This window comes from Oncorhynchus kisutch, linkage group LG17 (assembly GCF_002021735.2).
Source record: "Oncorhynchus kisutch isolate 150728-3 linkage group LG17, Okis_V2, whole genome shotgun sequence".
Lineage (NCBI taxonomy): Eukaryota > Metazoa > Chordata > Actinopteri > Salmoniformes > Salmonidae > Oncorhynchus > Oncorhynchus kisutch.
Genome location: NC_034190.2, coordinates 2379586 through 2401015, shown reverse-complemented (window position 1 = coordinate 2401015; position 21430 = coordinate 2379586).

Here is a 21430-nt window from a genome sequence, read left to right as displayed (position 1 = left end):
GCGGGCTGGGAACCATTAAATGAGATATCTCTCCAATCTTTCTCTCCTCTCTCCCTCCTGTCTCTTCACTCATGGTCTAGAATGATATGAAGCTCAATGACTGCTTTGACTGATGGTCTTCCTGATTGAGGAATACAATAAGAACCAAGTCGACTTAATGGGGGGGGGGGAGAGAGAGAGAGAGGGGGGAGAGAAAGAGAGGGGGGAGAGAGAGAGAAAGAGAGCAGAAAACAGAGAGTGACAGAGAGAGAGTGAGAGAGAGAGAGATTAATTAAAGATTTAATCACCATATGTAGAAGTGCTGAAAACATGCTGCTGACCTAAAAAGCCCAAATGTATGGCGTGTGTGTGTGTGTGTGTGTGTGTGTGTGTGTGTGTGTGTGTGTGTGTGTGTGTGTGTGTGTGTGTGTGTGTGTGTGTGTGTGTGAGAGAGAGAGACGGCTCTGTTACGGGACGCAGTTCAAAGAACAGCATCCTGTTCAGCTGAAGGAAACAGAATCCTCCTGGAACCACTGCTACCATAGACATGTTCTGCTACCATAGACATGTTCTGCTACCATAGACATGTTCTGCTACCATAGACATGTTCTGCTACCATAGACATGTTCTGTTCTGTTACCATAGACATGTTCTGTTACCATAGACATGTTCTGTACTGCTACCATAGACATGTTCTGTTCTGCTACCATAGACATGTTCTGTTACCGTAGACATGTTCTGTTCTGCTACCATAGACATGTTCTGTTCTGCTACCATAGACATGTTCTGTTCTGCTACCATAGACATGTTCTGTTACCATAGACATGTTCTGTTCTGCTACCATAGACATGTTATGTTACCGTAGACATGTTCTGTTCTGCTACCATAGACATATTCTGTTCTGCTACCATAGACATGTTCTGTTACCGTCGACATGTTCTGTTCTGCTACCATAGAAATGTTCTGCTACCATAGACATGTTCTGTTACCATAGACATGTTCTGTTCTGCTCCCATAGACATGTTCTGTTACCGTAGACATGTTCTGTTCTGCTACCATAGACATGTTCTGTTCTGCTACCATAGACATGTTCTTTTCTGCTACCATAGACATGTTCTGTTACCATAGACATGTTCTGTTCTGCTACCATAGACATGTTATGTTACCGTAGACATGTTCTGTTCTGCTACCATAGACATATTCTGTTCTGCTACCATAGACATGTTCTGTTACCGTCGACATGTTCTGTTCTGCTACCATAGACATGTTCTGCTACCATAGACATGTTCTGTTACCATAGACATGTTCTGTTCTGCTACCATAGACATGTTCTGTTACCGTAGACATGTTCTGTTCTGCTACCATAGACATGTTCTGCTACCATAGACATGTTCTGTCCTGCTACCATAGACATGTTCTGCTACCATAGACATGTTCTGTTCTGCTACCATAGACATGTTCTGTTCTGCTACCATAGACATGTTCTGTTACCATAGACATGTTCTGCTACCATAGACATGTTCTGTTCTGCTACCATAGACATGTTCTGATACCATAGACATGTTCTGCTACCATAGACATGTTCTGTTCTGTTACCATAGACATGTTCTGTTACCATAGACATGTTCTGCTACCATAGACATGGTCTGCTACCATAGACATGTTCTGTTACCATAGACATGTTCTGTTCTGCTACCATAGACATTTTCTGTTACCATAGACATGTTCTGTTACCATAGACATGTTCTGTGCTGCTACCATAGACATGTTCTGCTACCATAGACATGTTCTGCTACCATAGACATGTTCTGCTACCATAGACATGTTCTGTTCTGTTACCATAGACATGTTCTGTTACCATAGACATGTTCTGTTCTGCTACCATAGACATGTTCTGCTACCATAGACATATTATATTACCATAGACATGTTCTGTTCTGTTACCATAGACATGTTCTGCTACCATAGACATGTTCTGTTACCATAGACATGTTCTGTTCTGCTACCATAGACATGTTCTGCTACCATAGACATGTTCTGCTACCATAGACATGTTCTGTTCTGTTACCATAGACATGTTCTGCTACCATAGACATGTTCTGCAACCATAGACATGTTCTGCTACCATAGACATGTTCTGTTCTGTTACCATAGAGATGTTCTGCAACCATAGACATGTTCTGTTCTGTTACCATAGACATGTTCTGCTACCATAGACATGTTCTGCTACAAAGAATACAAAGTGGGATTATATGTAACATTAGTCAGCTTTCAGTGCAACAGCTCAGTAAACACAACTGGGTAGCCATTTGTCCACATGGAGATAGATCAACCTAACAGCCTTAATATCAAAATCAGATTGACAATCAGGGTGCAGTGTAATGGCAGTGTATTGACAGTGTAATGGCAGTGTAATGACAGTGTAAAGACAGTGTAATGACAGTGTAATGGCAGTGTATATAGACATGTTCATCCCTGATCCACCTCTACGCAGACGACACCATTCTATATACCTTCGGCCCGTCTTTGGACACTGTGCTATCTAACCTCCAAACAAGCTTCAATGCCATACAACACTCCTTCCGTGGCCTCCAACTGCTCTTAAACGCTAGTAAAACCAAATGCATGCTTTTCAACCGGTCGCTGCCTGCACCCGCATGCCCGACTAGCATCACCACCCTGGATGGTTCCGACCTAGAATATGTGGACGTCTATAAGTACCTAGGTGTCTGGCTAGACTGCAAACTCTCCTTCCAGACTCATATCAAACATCTCCAATCGAAAATCAAATCAAGAGTCGGCTTTCTATTCCGCAACAAAGCCTCCTTCACTCACGCCGCCAAGCTTACCCTAGTAAAACTGACTATCCTACCGATCCTCGACTTCGGCGATGTCATCTACAAAATGGCTTCCAACACTCTACTCAGCAAACTGGATGCAGTCTATCACAGTGCCATCCGTTTCGTCACTAAAGCACCTTATACCACCCACCACTGCGACTTGTATGCTCTAGTCGGCTGGCCCTCGCTACATATTCGTCGCCAGACCCACTGGCTCCAGGTCATCTACAAGTCCATGCTAGGTAAAGCTCCGCCTTATCTCAGCTCACTGGTCACGATGGCAACACCCATCCGTAGCACGCGCTCCAGCAGGTGTATCTCACTGATCATCCCTAAAGCCACCACCTCATTTGGCCGCCTTTCGTTCCAGTACTCTGCTGCCTGTGACTGGAACGAATTGCAAAAATCGCTGAAGTTGGAGACTTTTATCTCCCTCACCAACTTCAAACATCAGCTATCTGAGCAGCTAACCGATCGCTGCAGCTGTACATAGTCTATTGGTAAATAGCCCACCCTTTTTCACCTACCTCATCCCCATACTGTTTTTATTTATTTACTTTTCTGCTCTTTTGCACACCAATATCTCTATCTGTACATGACCATCTGATCATTCATCACTCCAGTGTTAATCTGCAAAATTGTAATTATTTGCCTACCTCCTCATGCCTTTTGCACACATTGTATATAGACTCCCCCTTTGGTTTCTACTGTGTTATTGACTTGTTAATTGTTTACTCCATGTGTAACTCTTTGTTGTCTGCTCACACTGCTATGCTTTATCTTGGCCAGGTCGCAGTTGCAAATGAGAACTTGTTCTCAACTAGCCTACCTGGTTAAATAAAGGTGAAAAAAAAAGAAAAAAAAAAAGTGTAATGGTAATGTAAAGACAGTGTAATGGCAGTGTAAAGACAGTGTAATGACAGTGTAATGGTAGTGTAAAGACAGTGTAATGGCAGTGTAAAGACAGTGTCATTACAGTGTAATGACAGTTTAATGGTAGTGTAAAGACAGTGTAATGGCAGTGTAATGACAGTGTAAAGACAGTGTAATAGCAGTGTAATGACAGTGTAAAGACAGTGTAATGACAGTTTAATGGTAGTGTAAAGACAGTGTAATGGCAGTGTAATGACAGTGTAAAGACAGTGTTATGGCAGTGTAATGACAGTGTAAAGACAGTGTAAAGACAGTGTAATGGCAGTGTAATGACAGTGTAAAGACAGTGTAATGGCAGTGTAATGACAGTGTAAAGACAGTGTAAAGACAATGTAAAGACAGTGTCAAGACAGTAGGAAGGCAGTGTAATGGCAGTGTAATGACAGTGTAAAGACAGTGTAATGGCAGTGTAAAGACAATGTAAAGACAGTGTCAAGACAGTAGGAAGGCAGTGTAATGACAGTGTAAAGACAGTGTAATGGCAGTGTAATGGCAGTGTAAAGACAGTGTAATGGCAGTGTAAAGACAGTGACAAGACAGTAGGAAGGCAGTGTAATGGCAGAGAAAATAAGAGATCAGATAATTGATGGTATGAGAACAAATACATTGTGCAGTCTTTTCTTACTAAAAGTTACCTTTCCTTAAAAACAACCAGACTGTGTGTCTGAAACTCTGGACGCCATGGTAGTGGTTGGCTATTCCCTATATAGTGCACTACTTTAGACAAGAGCCCTATAGAACCCTATTCCCTATATAGTGCACTACTTTAGACAAGAGCCCTATAGAACCCTATTCCCTATATAGTGCACTACTTTGGACAAGAGCCCTATAGAACCCTATTCCCTGTATAGTGCACTACTTTAGACCAGAACCCTGTAGATCCCTATTCCCTATATAGTGCACTACTTTAGACCAGAGCCCTATGGGACCCTATTCCCTATATAGTGCACTACTTTAGACCAGAGCACTATGGGACCCTATTCCCTATATAGTGCACTACTTTAGACCAGAGCCCTATGGGACCCTATTCCCTATATAGTGCACTACTTTAGACCAGAGCACTATGGGACCCTATTCCCTATATAGTGCACTACTTTAGACATGAGCCCTATGGGACCATATTCCCTTTCTTCCTATCCCGTCTGTTTTCCCCACATGTTTCAACATGGCTACCATTGTTCCTGTACCCAAGAAGGCAAAGATAACTGAACTAAATGACTATCACCCCGTAGCACTCACTTCTGTCATCATGAAGTGCTTTGAGAGGCTCGTTAAGGATCATATCACCTCTACCTTACCTGACACCCTAGACCCACTTCAGTTTGCTTACCACCCCAATAGATCCACAGGTGATGCAGTCGCCATCACAATGCACACTGCCCTAATCCATGTGGACAAGATGAATACCTATGTAAGAATGCTGTTCACTGACTACAGCTCAGCATTCAACACCATAATACCCTCGAACTCATCATTAAGCTTCAGACCCTGGGTCTCGATCCCACCCTGTGCAACTGGGTCCTGGACTTCCTGACGGGCTGCCCCAAGATGGTGAAGGTAGGAAACAACATCTCCACTTCGCTGATCCTCAACATTGGGGCCCCACAAGGGTGCATACTCAGGGTGCGTACTCAGGGTGCTCCCTGTTCACCTGTGACTGCATGTACACCTCCAACTCAATCATCAAGTTTGCAGATAACACTACAGTGGTAGGCTTGATTACCAACGATGATGAGACAGTCTACAGGGAGGAGGTGAGGGTCCTGGTGGAGTGGTGCCAGGAAAATCAACCTCTCACTCAACATCAACAAAACAAAGGAGCTGATCGAGGACTTTAGGAAACAGCAGAGGGAGCACCACCCTATCCCCGTTGATGGGTCAGCAGTAGAGAACCGCAGGGCTCTCCAGAGGGTAGTGAGGTCTGCACAACGCTTCACTGTGGGCAAACTACCTGCCCTCCAGGACACCTACAGCACCCGATGTCACAGGAAGGCCAAAAAAACAACCACCGAGCCACCTTCTGTTCACCCTGCTACCATCCAGAAGGCGAGGTCAGTACAGGTGCATCAAAACTGGGACCGAGAGACTGAACAACAGCTTCTATCTCAAGGCCATCAGACTGTTAAACAGCCATCAGTAACACAGAGTTGCCTGATGCCTACTTACAGACTTGAAATCACTAGAAATCACTAGTCACTTTAATAATGTTTACATGTCTTGCATTACTCGTATCACATGTACATACTGTATTTTATAACATCTACTGCATCTTGCCTATGCCGCTCGGCCATCGCTCATCCATATGTACATATTCTCATTCACCCCTTTAGATTTGTGTGTATGAGGTAGTTGTTGGGGAATTGTTAGATTACTTGTTAGATATTACTGAACTGTCGGAACTAGAAGCACAAGCATTTCACTACACACACAATAACATCTGCTGACCATGTGTATGTGACCAATAACATCTGCTGACCATGTGTATGTGACCAATAACATCTGCTGACCATGTGTATGTGACCAATAACATCTACTAACCATGTGTATGTGACCAATAACATCTGCAAACAATGTGTATGTGACCAATAACATCTGCTAACCATGTGTATGTGGCCAATAACATCTGCTAATCATGTGTATGTGACCAATAACATCTGCTAACCATGTGTATGTGACCAATAACATCTGCTAACCATGTGTATGTGGCCAATAACATCTGCTAATCATGTGTATGTGACCAATAACATCTGCTAACCATGTGTATGTGACCAATAACATCTGCTAACCGTGTGACCAATAACATCTGCTAACCATGTGACCAATAACATCTGCTAACCATGTGACCAATAAATCAAATCAAATCAAATCAAATTTATTTGTCACATACACATGGTTAGCAGATGTTAATGCGAGTGTAGCGAAATGCTTGTGCTTCTAGTTCCGACAATGCAGTAATAACGAACAAGTAATCTAACTAACAATTCCAAAAAAAACTACTGTCTTATACACAGTGTAAGGGGATAAAGAATATGTACATAAGGATATATGAATGAGTGATGGTACAGAGCAGCATAGGCAAGATACAGTAGATGATATCGAGTACAGTATATACATATGAGATGAGTATGTAAACCAAGTGGCATAGTTAAAGTGGCTAGTGATACATGTATTACATAAGGATGCAGTCGATGATATAGAGTACAGTATCTACGTATGCATATGAGATGAATAATGTAGGGTAAGTAACATTATATAAGGTAGCATTGTTTAAAGTGGCTAGTGATATATTTACATCATTTCCCATCAATTCCCATGATTAAAGTGGCTGGAGTAGAGTCAGTGGCATTGACAGTGTGTTGGCAGTAGCCACTCAATGTTAGTGGTGGCTGTTTAACAGTCTGATGGCCTTGAGATAGAAGCTGTTTTTCAGTCTCTCGGTCCCAGCTTTGATGCACCTGTACTGACCTCGCCTTCTGGATGACAGCGGGGTGAACAGGCAGTGGCTCGGGTGGTTGATGTCCTTGATGATCTTTATGGCCTTCCTGTAGCATCGGGTGGTGTAGGTGTCCTGGAGGGCAGGTAGTTTGCCCCCGGTGATGCGTTGTGCAGACCTCACTACCCTCTGGAGAGCCTTACGGTTGAGGGCGGTGCAGTTGCCATACCAGGCGGTGATACAGCCCGCCAGGATGCTCTCGATTGTGCATCTGTAGAAGTTTGTGAGTGCTTTTGGTGACAAGCCGAATTTCTTCAGCCTCCTGAGGTTGAAGAGGCGCTGCTGCGCCTTCTTCACGATGCTGTCTGTGTGAGTGGACCAATTCAGTTTGTCTGTGATGTGTGTGCCGAGGAACTTAAAACTTGCTACCCTCTCCACTACTGTTCCATCGATGTGGATGGGGGGGTGTTCCCTCTGCTGTTTCCTGAAGTCCACAATCATCTCCTTAGTTTTGTTGACGTTGAGTGTGAGGTTATTTTCCTGACACCACACTCCGAGGGCCCTCACCTCCTCCCTGTAGGCCGTCTCGTCGTTGTTGGTAATCAAGCCTACCACTGTTGTGTCGTCCGCAAACTTGATGATTGAGTTGGAGGCGTGCGTGGCCACGCAGTCGTGGGTGAACAGGGAGTACAGGAGAGGGCTCAGAACGCACCCTTGTGGGGCCCCAGTGTTGAGGATCAGCTGGGAGGAGATGTTGTTGCCTACCCTCACCACCTGGGGGCGGCCCGTCAGGAAGTCCAGTACCCAGTTGCACAGGGCGGGGTCGAGACCCAGGATCTCGAGCTTGATGACGAGCTTGGAGGGTACTATGGTGTTGAATGCCGAGCTGTAGTCGATGAACAGCATTCTCACATAGGTATTCCTCTTGTCCAGATGGGTTAGGGCAGTGTGCAGTGTGGTTGAGATTGCATCGTCTGTGGACCTATTTGGGCGGTAAGCAAATTGGAGTGGGTCAAGGGTGTCAGGTAGGGTGGAGGTGATATGGTCCTTGACTAGTCTCTCAAAGCACTTCATGATGACGGATGTGAGTGCTACGGGGCGGTAGTCGTTTAGCTCAGTTACCTTAGCTTTCTTGGGAACAGGAACAATGGTGGCCCTCTTGAAGCATGTGGGAACAGCAGACTGGTATAGGGATTGGTTGAATATGTCCGTAAACACACCGGCCAGCTGGTCTGCGCATGCTCTGAGGGCGCGGCTGGGGATGCCGTCTGGGCCTGCAGCCTTGCGAGGGTTAACACGTTTAAATGTCTTACTCACTTCGGCTGCAGTGAAGGAGAGACCGCATGTTTTCGTTGCAGGCCGTGTCAGTGGCACTGTATTGTCCTCAAAGCGGGCAAAAAAGTTGTTTAGTCTGCCTGGGAGCAAGACATCCTGGTCCGTGACTGGGCTGGGTTTCTTCCTGTAGTCCGTGATTGACTGTAGACCCTGCCACATGCCTCTTGTGTCTGAGCCGTTGAATTGAGATTCTACTTTGTCTCTGTACTGGCGCTTAGCTTGTTTGATAGCCTTGCGGAGGGAATAGCTGCACTGTTTGTATTCAGTCATGTTACCAGACACCTTGCCCTGATTAAAAGCAGTGGTTCGCGCCTTCAGTTCCACACGAATGCTGCCATCAATCCACGGTTTCTGGTTGGGGAATGTTTTAATCGTTGCTATGGGAACGACATCTTCAACGCACGTTCTAATGAACTCGCACACCGAATCAGCGTATTCGTCAATGTTGTTGGCTGACGCAATACGAAACATCTCCCAGTCCACTTGATGGAAGCAGTCTTGGAGTGTGGAGTCAGCTTGGTCGGACCAGCGTTGGACAGACCTCAGCGTGGGAGCTTCTTGTTTTAGTTTCTGTCTGTAGGCAGGGATCAACAAAATGGAGTCGTGGTCAGCTTTTCCGAAAGGGGGGCGGGGCAGGGCCTTATATGCGTCGCGGAAGTTAGAGTAACAATGATCCAGGGTCTTTCCACCCCTGGTTGCGCAATCGATATGCTGATAAAATTTAGGGAGTCTTGTTTTCAGATTAGCCTTGTTAAAATCCCCAGCTACAATGAATGCAGCCTCCGGATAAATCGTTTCCAGTTTGCAGAGAGTTAAATAAAGTTCGTTCAGAGCCATCGATGTGTCTGCTTGGGGGGGGATATATACGGCTGTGATTATAATCGAAGAGAATTCTCTTGGTAGATAATGCGGTCTACATTTGATTGTGAGGAATTCTAAATCAGGTGAACAGAAGGATTTGAGTTCCTGTATGTTTCTTTCATCACACCATGTCACGTTGGCCATAAGGCATACGCCCCCGCCCCTCTTCTTACCAGAAAGATGTTCGTTTCTGTCCGCGCGATGCGTGGAGAAACCCGCTGGCTGCACCGCTTCGGATTGCGTCTCTCCAGTGAGCCACGTTTCCGTGAAACAGAGAACGTTACAGTCTCTGATGTCCCTCTGGAATGCTACCCTTGCTCGGATTTCATCAACCTTGTTGTCAAGAGACTGGACATTGGCAAGAAGAATGCTAGGGAGTGGTGCACGATGTGCCCGTCTCCGGAGTCTGACCAGAAGACCGCTTCGTTTCCCTCTTTTTCTGAGTCGTTTTTTTGGGTCGCTGCATGGGAACCATCCCGTGGCGCTGGTTGTAAGGCAGAACACAGGATCCGCATCGCGAAAAACATATTCTTGGTCGTACTGGTGGTGAGTTGACGCTGATCTTATATTCAGTAGTTCTTCTCGGCTGTATGTGATGAAACCTAAGATGACCTGGGGTACTAGTGTAAGAAATAACACGTAAAAAAACAAAAAACTGCATAGTTTCCTAGGAACGCGAAGCGAGGCGGCCATCTCTGTCGGCGCCGGAAGTGTATCTGTGTAGACATCTGCTAACCATGTGACCAATAACATCTGCTAACCATGTGACCAATAACATCTGCTAACCATGTGGCCAATAACATCTGTTAACCATGTGACCAATAACATCTGCTAACCATGTGACCAATAGCATCTGCTAACCATGTGACCAATAACATCTGCTAACCATGTGGCCAATAACATCTGTTAACCATGTGACCAATAACATTTAATTTGAATACTTTAGACCAGAGCCCAATGGGACCAGGTTGCCATTTGGGACGTGGCAACAGCTCAGATGTAGTTGGTCTCTGAGTCAGCATCACCAGCTCAGATGTGGTTGGTCTCTGAGTCAGCATCACCAGCTCAGATGTGGGTGGTCTCTGAGTCAGCATCACCAGCTCAGATGTGGTTGGTCTCTGAGTCAGCATCACCAGCTCAGATGTGGGTGGTCTCTGAGTCAGCATCACCAGCTCAGATTTGGTTGGTCTCTGAGTCAGCATCACCAGCTCAGATGTGGTTGGTCTCTGAGTCAGCATCACCAGCTCAGATGTGGTGGTCTCTGAGTCAGCATCATCAGCTCAGATGTGGTTGGTCTCTGAGTCAGCATCACCAGCTCAGATGTGGTTGGTCTCTGAGTCAGCATCACCAGCTCAGATGTGCTTGGTATCTGAGTCAGCATCACCAGCTCAGATGTGGTTGGTCTCTGAGTCAGCATCACCAGCTCAGATGTGGTTGGTCTCTGAGTCAGCATCACCAGCTCAGCTGTGGTTGGTCTCTGAGTCAGCATCACCAGCTCAGCTGTGGTTGGTCTCTGAGTCAGCATCACCAGCTCAGCTGTGGTTGGTCTCTGAGTCAGCATCACCAGCTCAGATGTGGTTGGTCTCTGAGTCAGCATCACCAGCTCAGCTGTGTGTGGTCTCTGAGTCAGCATCACCAGCTCAGATGTGGTTGGTCTCTGAGTCAGCATCACCAGCTCAGCTGTGGTTGGTCTCTGAGTCAGCATCACCAGCTCAGATGTGGTTGGTCTCTGAGTCAGCATCACCAGCTCAGCTGTGGTTGGTCTCTGAGTCAGCATCACCAGCTCAGCTGTGGTTGGTCTCTGAGTCAGCATCACCAGCTCAGCTGTGGTTGGTCTCTGAGTCAGCATCACCAGCTCAGCTGTGGTTGGTCTCTGAGTCAGCATCACCAGCTCAGATGTGTGTGGTCTCTGAGTCAGCATCACCAGCTCAGATGTGTGTGGTCTCTGAGTCAGCATCACCAGCTCAGCTGTGGTTGGTCTCTGAGTCAGCATCACCAGCTCAGATGTGTGTGGTCTCTGAGTCAGCATCACCAGCTCAGATGTGGTTGGTCTCTGAGTCAGCATCACCAGCTCAGCTGTGGTTGGTCTCTGAGTCAGCATCACCAGCTCAGCTGTGGTTGGTCTCTGAGTCAGCATCACCAGCTCAGCTGTGGTTGGTCTCTGAGTCAGCATCACCAGCTACTCCATCCGCATGTCAGTGGTCAGAAGGACGTGATGAGTGTTACAACTCTTTCATGAACTAAGATGACCTGCTCTGTTTATATAGTACACTATGCAGGGGATGGAGGCCTTTTCCTTATCAACCATGTTGTTATATAGTGCATCATGCTGGTGTCAGGCTGGAAGGTTTAGTTGGTGTAGAAAGTCAGGCGCAGGAGAGCAGAGATGAGTGAAACAACGCACTTTATTCGACAACACAAAGTAAAATGATTTACAAAGTGCAAAAATAACGGTTGTCACAAAGCATGGGTGATAAACAGCATCTGGTACAAATAACAATCACACACAAAGACATGGGGGAAACAGAGGGTTAAATACATGCCCAGTAATTGGGAAAAGAAAACCAGGTGTGTGGGGAAAACGAGACAAAACAAATGGAAAATGACGAATGGATCGGCGATGGCTAGAAGACCGGTGACGTCGACTGCCGAACAAGGAGAGGCATCAACTTCGGCCGAAGTTGTGACATGAAGGTATTTTCAACCATAAGATTGCGATGGAAAACACACTCACAGAAAGTGAATTTCAGGTGTTGACAACAAGCCTTTTAGCATTTAGTAAAAAACCTGTTTTGTTAAAACTCTGTCCTGAGGTAACGGACAGATGAATTCTGCACTTATACACATCTTCATCAGCATAGTCAGTAATTAATGAGAGACCTGGAACTGTCACAAGTGAGTCTGTAGCAAAACCTTTATAAGGGGAGCATCTGCCCGGTACCTCAGGACAGAACCTCACAGACCTTTATAAGGGGAGAATCTGCCCAGTACCTCAGGACAGAGCCTCACAGACCTTTATAGGGGGAGCATCTGCCCGGTACCTCAGGACAGAGCCTCACAGACCTTTATAAGGGGAGAATCTGCCCAGTACCTCAGGACAGAGCCTCACAGACCTTTATAAGGGGAGCATCTGCCCAGTACCTCAGGACAGAGCCTCACAGACCTTTATAAGGGGAGCATCTGCCCAGTACCTCAGGACAGAGCCTCACAGACCTTTATAAGGGGAGCATCTGCCCGGTACCTCAGGACAGAGCCTCACAGACCTTTATAAGGGGAGCATCTGCCCAGTACCTCAGGACAGAGCCTCACAGACCTTTATAAGGGGAGCATCTGCCCAGTACCTCAGGACAGAGCATCACAGACCTTTATAAGGGTAGCATCTGCCCAGTACCTCCGGACAGAGCATCACAGACCTTTATAAGGGGAGCATCTGCCCAGTACCTCAGGACAGAGCCTCACAGACCTTTATAAGGGGAGCATCTGCCCAGTACCTCAGGACAGAGCATCACAGACCTTTATAAGGGGAGCATCTGCCCAGTACCTCAGGACAGAACCTTTATAAGGGGAGCATCTGCCCAGTACCTCAGGACAGAGCCTCACAGACCTTTATAAGGGGAGCATCTGCCCGGTACCTCAGGACAGAACCTTTATAACGGGAGCATCTGCCCAGTACCTCAGGACAGAACCTTTATAAGGGGAGCATCTGCCCAGTACCTCAGGACAGAACCTTTATAAGGGGAGCATCTGCCCAGTACCTCAGGACAGAACCTTTATAAGGGGAGCATCTGCCCAGTACCTCAGGACAGAGGCTCACAGACCTTTATAAGGGGAGCATCTGCCCAGTACCTCAGGACAGAGCCTCACAGACCTTTATAAGGGGAGCATCTGCCCAGTACCTCAGGACAGAGCATCACAGACCTTTATAAGGGTAGCATCTGCCCAGTACCTCCGGACAGAGCCTCACAGACCTTTATAAGGGGAGCATCTGCCCAGTACCTCAGGACAGAGGCTCACAGACCTTTATAAGGGGAGCATCTGCCCAGTACCTCAGGACAGAACCTTTATAAGGGGAGCATCTGCCCAGTACCTCAGGACAGAGCATCACAGACCTTTATAAGGGGAGCATCTGCCCAGTACCTCAGGACAGAACCTTTATAAGGGGAGCATCTGCCCAGTACCTCAGGACAGAACCTTTATAAGGGGAGCATCTGCCCGGTACCTCAGGACAGAACCTTTATAAGGGGAGCATCTGCCCAGTACCTCAGGACAGAACCTTTATAAGGGGAGCATCTGCCCAGTACCTCAGGACAGAGGCTCACAGACCTTTATAAGGGGAGCATCTGCCCGGTACCTCAGGACAGAACCTCACAGACCTTTATAAGGGGAGCATCTGCCCAGTACCTCAGGACAGAGCCTCACAGACCTTTATAAGGGGAGAATCTGCCCAGTACCTCAGGACAGAACCTTTATAAGGGGAGCATCTGCCCGGTACCTCAGGACAGAGGCTCACAGACCTTTATAAGGGGAGCATCTGCCCAGTACCTCAGGACAGAGCCTCACAGACCTTTATAAGGGGAGCATCTGCCCGGTACCTCAGGACAGAACCTTTATAAGGGGAGCATCTGCCCGGTACCTCAGGACAGAGCCTAATGGAATTGCTGGCTCTGAATCAACACTGGCCCCAAAGAAAGGAGAGAGGAAAAGGTAGTTCAGAAACAGCCTTAGATAGTGTAGATGCAATCATTATGACGATGGGAATGGATGGATTTGGTACATGACTTTCATCACTATCTTCCCAATATATTCTCTTCGTCATCTATTCTTCCTAATCGGTCCATCTCAACTAGTCAATACACTCTTACAATTATAAATCAAATTTCCTTCACAAACTGGAGGTGCCAAAAAAATGTACATTGCGAACATGTTATAGTTATCCACTAGTAAGAGAGAGAGACGCTCTCTCTAAATGGAACTCTCTCTCTTACTTGAACCATTCTGTATTCATCTGGCCCTTCTTTGGACTCTTTGTTAACAAACCTACAAATGAGCTTCAACGCCATACAACACTCCTTCCGTGGCTTCCAACTGCTTTTAAATGCTAGTATAACTAAATGCATGCACTTCAACCGATCGCTGCCCACACCCGTCCGCCCGTCTAGCATCGGTTCTGACTTGGTGGACTACTATAAATACCTAGGTGTCGGGCTGGACTGTACATTTTCTGTTATTGACAGTACGTTTGTTTATCCCATGTTTATCCCATGTTTATCCCATGTTTATCCCATGTTTATCCCATGTTTATCCCATGTTTATCCCATGTTTATCCCATGTTTATCCCATGTTTATCCCATGTTTATCCCCTGTTTATGCCCTGTTTATGCCCTGTTTATGCCCTGTTTATCCCATGTTTATCCCCTGTTTATCCCCTGTTTATCCCCTGTTTATGCCCTGTTTATGCCCTGTTTATCCCATGTTTATCCCCTGTTTATCCCCTGTTTATCCCCTGTTTATACCCTGTTTATCCCATGTTTATCCCCTGTTTATGCCCTGTTTATCCCCTGTTTATGCCCTGTTTATCCCCTGTTTATGCCCTGTTTATCCCATGTTTATCCCCTGTTTATCCCATGTTTATCCCCTGTTTATCCCATGTTTATCCCATGTTTATCCCCTGTTTATCCCCTGTTTATCCCATGTTTATCCCATGTTTATCCCATGTTTATACCCTGTTTATCCCATGTTTATCCCATGTTTATCCCATGTTTATCCCATGTTTATCCCATGTTTATCCCATGTTTATACCCTGTTTATCCCATGTTTATCCCCTGTTTATGCCCTGTTTATCCCATGTTTATGCCCTGTTTATCCCATGTTTATCCCATGTTTATCCCCTGTTTATCCCATGTTTATCCCCTGTTTATCCCATGTTTATCCCATGTTTATCCCATGTTTATCCTATGTTTATCCCATGTTTATCCCATGTTTATCCCCTGTTTATCCCCTGTTTATCCCATGTTTATTCCATGTTTATCCCATGTGTAACTCTATGTTTTTGTCACACTGCCCTGTTTTATCTTGGCCAGGTCACAGTTGAAATAGAGAACTTGCTTTTCAACTGGTCTACCTGGTTACAAAACATAAACAAATAATACATTTGTTTTAAACAGCCATGCAGTTGTTGTAGGTTTCTGTTGTAGACAACAACTTGTCTGAACACAGAACAACTCAGTGCAGAAGTTAGTAGAAAAGAGCAGAGTGGTACCACACTGCCCTCTAGAGTAGAACTTAGTAGAACACAACAGAGTGGTACCACACTGCCCTCCAGAGTAGAACTTTGTAGAACAGAACAGAGTGGTACCACACTATCCTCTAGAGTAGAACTTAGTAGAACAGAATAGAGTGATACCACACTGCCCTATAGAGTAGAAGTTAGTAGAACAGAACAGAGTGGTACCACACTATCCTCTAGAGTAGAACTTAGTATAACAGAACAGAGTGGATCCACACTACCCTGTAGAGTAGAACTTAGTAGAGCAGAACAGAGTGGTACCACACTGCCCTCCAGAGTAGAACTTAGTATAACAGAACAGAGTGGATCCACACTACCCTGTAGAGTAGAACTTAGTAGAGCAGAACAGAGTGGTACCACACTGCCCTCCAGAGTAGAACTTAGTATAACAGAACAGAGTGGATCCACACTACCCTGTAGAGTAGAACTTGGTAGAACAGAACAGAGTGGTACCACACTGCCCTCTAGAGTAGAACTTAGTAGAACAGAACAGAGTGGATCCACACTGCCCTCCAGCCCTGAAACACATCCATAACAAGGACAGATACTCAGGGACACAGAAGAAAATACTTATTGGATGGGTGATGGATAATCTTATTTCTTGGCCCAGACACAGGGAAGTGTTGGGTATTAAACTCACAGACCTGCTTAAGGAAGGAAGGAAGGAAGGAAGGAAGGAAGGAAGGAAGGAAGGAAGGAAGGAAGGAAGGAAGGAAGGAAGGAAGGAAGGAAGGAAGGAAGGAAGGAAGGAAAGAGAGAGAGAGAGAGAGAGACAGAGAGAGTGAGAGACAGAGAGAGAGAACAGAGAGAGAGAGAGATTAGCTCCAGTCATATCCCAGTTTACCTATCTGCTTACTGTCTTGCCTACACCAAGTGAACATTTTTGTAAATGATATGAGAAAAAAAGCAACATTTTACTTGGAAAGGCAAGACAGACAAAATTAAAAGGGCCTATTTATATAATGAATATGTACTTGGAAGGCAGAAATGTTTAAATATTAAAGAATTAGACCTCTCACTAAAGGCTTCAGTCATACAAAAGCTAATCCGATCCGGTTCTCTAGCGAATTAGTAAGGATGTCTCGCCCTGTGTTCAAGAATGGCCTTTATTCCTTTGTTCAGATTACAACCTCTCACTGTATTCAGATTACAACCTCTCCCTTGATTCAGATTACAAACTCTCCCTTGTATTCAGATTACAACCTCTCACTGTATTCAGATTACAACCTCTCCCTTGATTCAGATTACAACCTCTCCCTTTATTCAGATTACAATAGATATTGAGTGATGATACACGACAGGCAGACTGTCAAAGAACAGCTGTGGATATTGAGTGATGATATTTTATTTTTATTTTTTTTCTTTCACCTTTATTTAACCAGGTAGGCTAGTTGAGAACACCTTTATTTAACCAGGTAGGCTAGTTGAGAACACCTTTATTTAACCAGGTAGGCTAGTTGAGAACACCTTTATTTAACCAGGTAGGCTAGTTGAGAACAAGTTCTCATTTGCAACTGCGACCTGGCCAAGATAAAGCATAGCAGTGTGAGCATACAACAAAGAGTTACACATGGAGTAAACAATTAACAAGTCAATAACACAGTAGAAAACAAAGGGGGGGTCTATATACAATGTGTGCAAAAGGCATGAGGAGGTAGGCAAATAATTACAATTTTGCAGATTAACACTGGAGTGATAAAAGATCAGATGGTCATGTACAGGTAGAGATATTGGTGTGCAGAAGAGCAGAAAAGTAAATAAATAAAAACAGTATGGGGATGAGGTAGGTGAAAAGGGTGGGCTATTTACCAATAGACTATGTACAGCTGCAGCGATCGGTTAGCTGCTCAGATAGCTGATGTTTGAAGTTGGTGAGGGAGATAAAAGTCTCCAACTTCAGCGATTTTTGCAATTCGTTCCAGTCACAGGCAGCAGAGTACTGGAACGAAAGGCGGCCAAATGAGGTGTTGGCTTTAGGGATGATCAGTGAGATACACCTGCTGGAGCGCGTGCTACGGATGGGTGTTGCCATCGTGACCAGTGAGCTGAGATAAGGCGGAGCTTTACCTAGCATAGACTTGTAGATGACCTGGAGCCAGTGGGTCTGGCGACGAATATGTAGCGAGGGCCAGCCGACTAGAGCATACAAGTCGCAGTGGTGGGTGGTATAAGGTGCTTTAGTGACAAAACGGATGGCACTGTGATAGACTGCATCCAGTTTGCTGAGTAGAGTGTTGGAAGCCATTTTGTAGATGACATCGCCGAAGTCAAGGATCGGTAGGATAGTCAGTTTTACTAGGGTAAGCTTGGCGGCTTGAGTGAAGGAGGCTTTGTTGCGGAATAGAAAGCCAACTCTTGATTTGATTTTCGATTGGAGATGTTTGATATGAGTCTGGAAGGAGAGTTTGCAGTCTAGCCAGACACCTAGGTACTTATAGACGTCCACATATTCTAGGTCGGAACCATCCAGGGTGGTGATGCTAGTCGGGCATGCAGGTGCAGGCAGCGACCGGTTGAAAAGCATGCATTTGGTTTTACTAGCGTTTAAGAGCAGTTGGAGGCCACGGAAGGAGTGTTGTATGGCATTGAAGCTTGTTTGGAGGTTAGATAGCACAGTGTCCAAAGACGGGCCGAAAGTATATAGAATGGTGTCGTCTGCGTAGAGGTGGATCAGGGAATCGCCCGCAGCAAGAGCAACATCATTGATATACACAGAGAAAAGAGTCGGCCCGAGAATTGAACCCTGTGGCACCCCCATAGAGACTGCCAGAGGACCGGACAGCATGCCCTCCGATTTGACACACTGAACTCTGTCTGCAAAGTAATTGGTGAACCAGGCAAGGCAGTCATCCGAAAAACCGAGGCTACTGAGTCTGCCGATAAGAATATGGTGATTGACAGAGTCGAAAGCCTTGGCAAGGTCGATGAAGACGGCTGCACAGTACTGTCTTTTATCGATGGCGGTTATGATGTCGTTTAGTACCTTGAGTGTGGCTGAGGTGCACCCATGACCGGCTCGGAAACCAGATTGCACAGCGGAGAAGGTACGGTGGGATTCGAGATGGTCAGTGACCTGTTTGTTGACTTGGCTTTCGAAGACCTTAGATAGGCAGGGCAGGATGGATATAGGTCTGTAACAGTTTGGGTCCAGGGTGTCTCCCCCTTTGAAGAGGGGGATGACTGCGGCAGCTTTCCAATCCTTGGGGATCTCAGACGAGATGAAAGAGAGGTTGAACAGGCTGGTAATAGGGGTTGCGACAATGGTGGCAGATAGTTTCAGAAATAGAGGGTCCAGATTGTCAAGCCCAGCTGATTTGTACGGGTCCAGGTTTTGCAGCTCTTTCAGAACATCTGCTATCTGGATTTGGGTAAAGGAGAACCTGGAGAGGCTTGGGCGAGGAGCTGCGGGGGGGGCGGAGCTGTTGGCCGAGGTTGAAGTAGCCAGGCGGAAGGCATGGCCAGCCGTTGAGAAATGCTTATTGAAGTTTTCGATAATCATGGATTTATCAGTGGTGACCGTGTTACCTAGCCTCAGTGCAGTGGGCAGCTGGGAGGAGGTGCTCTTGTTCTCCATGGACTTCACAGTGTCCCAGAACTTTTTGGAGTTGGAGCTACAGGATGCAAACTTCTGCCTGAAGAAGCTGGCCTTAGCTTTCCTGACTGACTGCGTGTATTGGTTCCGGACTTCCCTGAACAGTTGCATATCACGGGGACTATTCGATGCTATTGCAGTCCGCCACAGGATGTTTTTGTGCTGGTCGAGGGCAGTCAGGTCTGGGGTGAACCAAGGGCTGTATCTGTTCTTAGTTCTGCATTTTTTGAACGGAGCATGCTTATCTAAAATGGTGAGGAAGTTACTTTTAAAGAATGACCAGGCATCCTCAACTGACGGGATGAGGTCAATGTCCTTCCAGGATACCCGGGCCAGGTCGATTAGAAAGGCCTGCTCACAGAAGTGTTTTAGGGAGTGTTTGACAGTGATGAGGGGTGGTCGTTTGACTGCGGCTCCGTAGCGGATACAGGCAATGAGGCAGTGATCGCTGAGATCCTGGTTGAAGACAGCGGAGGTGTATTTGGAGGGCCAGTTGGTCAGGATGACGTCTATGAGGGTGCCCTTGTTTACAGAGTTAGGGTTGTACCTGGTGGGTTCCTTGATGATTTGTGTGAGATTGAGGGCATCTAGCTTAGATTGTAGGACTGGCGGGGTGTTAAGCATATCCCAGTTTAGGTCACCTAACAGAACAAACTCTGAAGCTAGATGGGGGGCGATCAATTCACAAATGGTGTCCAGGGCACAGCTGGGAGCTGAGGGGGGTCGGTAGCAGGCGGCAACCGTGAGAGACTTATTTCTGGAGAGAGTAATTTTCAAAATTAGTAGTTCGAACTGTTTGGGTATGGACCTGGAAAGTATGACATTACTTTGCAGGCTATCTCTGCAGTAAACTGCAACTCCTCCCCCTTTGGCAGTTCTATCTTGACGGAAGATGTTATAGTTGGGTATGGAAATCTCTGAATTTTTGGTGGCCTTCCTGAGCTAGGATTCAGACACAGCAAGGACATCAGGGTTAGCAGAGTGTGCTAAAGCAGTGAGTAAGACAAACTTAGGGAGGAGGCTTCTGATGTTGACATGCATGAAACCAAGGCTTTTTCGAACACAGAAGTCAACAAATGAGGGTGCCTGGGGACATGCAGGGCCTGGGTTTACCTCCACATCACCCGCGGAACAGAGAAGGAGTAGTATGAGGGTGCGGCTAAAGGCTATCAAAACTGGTCGCCTAGAGCGTTGGGGACAGAGAATAAGAGGAGCAGGTTTCTGGGCATGGTAGAATATATTCAGGGCATAATGCGCAGACAGGGGTATGGTGGGGTGCGGGTACAGCGGAGGTAAGCCCAGGCACTGGGTGATGATGAGAGAGGTTGTATCTCTGGACATGCTGGTAGTAATGGGTGAGGTCACCGCATGTGTGGGAGGTGGGACAAAGGAGTTATCAGGGGTATGAAGAGTGGAACTAGGGGCTCCATTGTGAACTAAAACAATGATAACTAACCTGAACAACAGTATACAAGGCATATTGACATTTGAGAGAGACATACAGCGAGGCATACAGTAATCACAGGTGTTGAATTGGGAAAGCTAGCTAAAACAGTAGGTGAGACAACAGCTAATCAGCTAGCACAACAACAGCAGGTAAAATGGCGTAGACTAGGCAACGGGGCCAACAGATAAAACAAACAAGCAGAATGGAGTACCGTGATTTATGGACAGTCCAGCGTGCATCAGCTATGTAGCCAAGAGATCAGTGTCCAGGGGGCAGCGGTGGATGGGGAAGGGAAGCTGGCCTGGCGAGTGTTATCCAGGTTAAAAAAAACGAACAATGACTAAATAGCTTGTAGCTAGTTAGCTGGTTAGCTTCTGGAGGTTCTTGAGTGTGTTCTAAAAATAAATAAAAAATAATAGCGATTCCGTATCACATTGGGTGAGGCAGGTTTCCGGAAGGTATAAACAAATTAAAAGTCAAAAGAGATAGAAAGTAAATATGGGTCCGGTGGGCGTTTGGGACGCGGCGATTCAGGCGGTTAGCAGGCCTGTGCTAACAAGCTAACAGTTTGTAGGCCCGGGCTAGACAAGGTAGCAGTTAGCGGACCGGAGCTGGACAAGCTAGCAGTTAGCAGGCCGAATTAGCAAGCAGGGAGATAGCGAGGGCTAGAGAGTTAGCCTTTGGGGGACGTCGCGATGGGGTGAGTCTGTTTATTCCTCTTCAT